The sequence below is a fragment of the Octopus sinensis genome, unplaced genomic scaffold (genome assembly GCF_006345805.1).
Source record: "Octopus sinensis unplaced genomic scaffold, ASM634580v1 Contig15622, whole genome shotgun sequence".
Taxonomy (NCBI): Eukaryota; Metazoa; Mollusca; class Cephalopoda; order Octopoda; family Octopodidae; genus Octopus; species Octopus sinensis.
In genome coordinates this window covers 30,001-32,500 of record NW_021833830.1, presented here as the reverse complement: position 1 = coordinate 32,500, position 2,500 = coordinate 30,001, and the positions used below count along the sequence as shown (strand labels likewise).

The 2,500-nt window shown below is 44.0% G+C and overlaps 1 long non-coding RNA gene across 1 annotated transcript in view; it reads left to right on the top strand.

Moving 5' to 3' along the window:
* The window catches only part of LOC118761607, a 9,537-nt gene that overhangs the window by 6,574 nt on the left and 463 nt on the right, over positions 1-2,500 (top strand). The window lies entirely within an intron of this gene.

Sequence of the window (2,500 nt, the reverse complement as noted above, 5' to 3'; positions counted from 1 at the left end):
GGGGCTTTTTATGTGCCACCAGTCCAGATGCCAGTTACACAATTGCAGCGGGGCCCAACACTCAAAAGGGGCTTTTTATGTGTCACCAGTCCAGATGCCAGTAACACAATTGCAGTATTGACCACATTGCCTCCATGGGGCCCAATGCTCAAAAGGGGCTTTTTATGTGCCACCGGTGCAGATGCCTGATGCACTCTTCAGAACTTGCACTAAGAATAAGCACATGGTAAAATTACTACCTGCTTTTATTGAAAGTTGATGCAGGTAGTTTACCCTGTTCCCCCCACGGATTTTAAGTTCATGAAACTGAAAAACCCGCATTATTTATGGGATAACACACACACACACACACACACATACACCACACACACACACACACACACACACACACACCACACACACACACACACATACACACCACACACACACACACACACACACACACACACACACACACACACACACACATACACACACACACATACACACACACACACACACACACACACAAATAATGAAGTCATCATAAAGATGAATAGAGAATCATATATTTTCAAAATTTATTTATTACAATATTGTCCTCATTAAGTTCTCGTTAAACTCCAATATGACACATGTCCCTGTTGTTGGAAAGTCCTTTAATATAACATTTATGTGTTATTAATTGGCTACACAGCAGAAACATGTGTCACGTTGTAATTTAATGATAATAAAAGATCTAATGAGGTTATTTCAGGATTTCCCTATCACTTGAAGTACCCTGTAATTGTTTATGTTAACCCTTTTGAATTTAAACCAATCATCTATCTATCTGTCCGCTCAGTCGAAGTCGACTCTCGGTCACTCGTTGGATCAGTGTCCTCCAGTCAGTTCTATCCTGGGCCGCTTCTTTCAGATTGGCTATGTCCATTCCAGTATCACTCTTGATGGTGTCAAGCCAGCGGATTCTTGGTCGGCCTCTTCCTCTCTTGCCACCGACCATTCTGAGCATGATGTCCTTCTCCAGGGATTTTTTCTGCATAATATGACCGAAATATGCCAATCTATGCTTGGTGATCCTAGCTCCTAGCGACAGTTTCGGCCTGATCTGCTTAAGATCTTCTCCATTGGTGAGCCTAGCTGTCCATGGAATCTGTAAAAATCTTCTCCAGTCTAAATATTGTATCTGTTTTATGGTGAAAGAGACCAGATCTGGCCCATCACGCCTGTGGCAGATACTGGTGACGTAGAACTGGGATCCATGAAAAGCAACCTTCAAGTGTTGGGCCTCATGGCGGCAATGTGACTGATACTGGGGTTCCATAACCCGCAACCTGTGCCGGTGGCACATAAAAAGCACCTTTCGAGCATTGGGCCTCATGGAGGCAAAGTAGCTGATGCTGGTGTCCAGAAGTGGCACCCATGCCAGTGGCACGTATGAAGCACCTGTCAAGCATTAGACCTCATGGAGGCAATGACGAATGACCGAAACCTTTGGCAAAATGCTGTGTTTGAGAAGAAAACCCATCAAGCCAAGTGAAATCGTAGCCATGATAGATACTGGTGTTATGCAAATGGCACCCGTAGAAGCACCCATTACATTCTCAGACTAGTTGGCATTAGGAAGGGCATCAAGCTGTAGAAACTCAGCCAGATCAGATTGGAGTCTGGTGCAGCCATCTGGCTCACCTGTCCTCAGTCAAACCATCCAACTCATGCTAGCATGGAAAGCGGACATTAGATGATGATGATGATGATATATATATATAGGAGTGGCTGTGTGGTAAGTAGCTTGCTAACCAACCACATGGTTCCGGGTTCAGTCCCACTGCGTGGCATCTTGGGCAAGTGTCTTCTGCTATAGCCCCGGGCCGACCAATGCCTTGTGAGTGGATTTGGTAGACGGAAACTGAAAGAAGCCTGTTGTATATATGTATATATATATGTGTGTTTTTGTGTCTGTGTTTGTCCCCCAAGCATTGCTTGACAACCGATAGAATAAGTACTGGGCTTACAAAGAATAAGTCCCGGGGTCGATTTGCTCGACTAAAGGCAGTGCTCCAGCATGGCCGCAGTCAAATGACTGAAACAAGTAAAAGAGTAAAAGAGAGTATATATATATATATATATGTACACATATATATAAAAGCACCCACTACACTTACGGAGTGGTTGGCATTAGGAAGGGCATCAAGCTGTAGAAACTCTGCCAGATCAGATTGGAGCCTGGTGTAGCCATCTGGCTCGCCAGTCCTCAGTCAAACCATCCAACTCATGCCAGCATGGAAAGCGAACGTTAAACGATGATGATGATGATGATGATGAAAACCCTAATTAACTATTACTTACATTTTGGGTTTTTTTTTTACTGATGCCAGTGTTTCGCAACTGGCATCTGTGCCAGTGGCACATAAAAAGCACACTTTAAAATTGGGCCTCATGGAGGCAGTGATAAGTTACTGAGCCCTTTGACAATATACCAAGCTTGTGAAAACCTGTCAAGCCAAGTGAGTTCATAGTT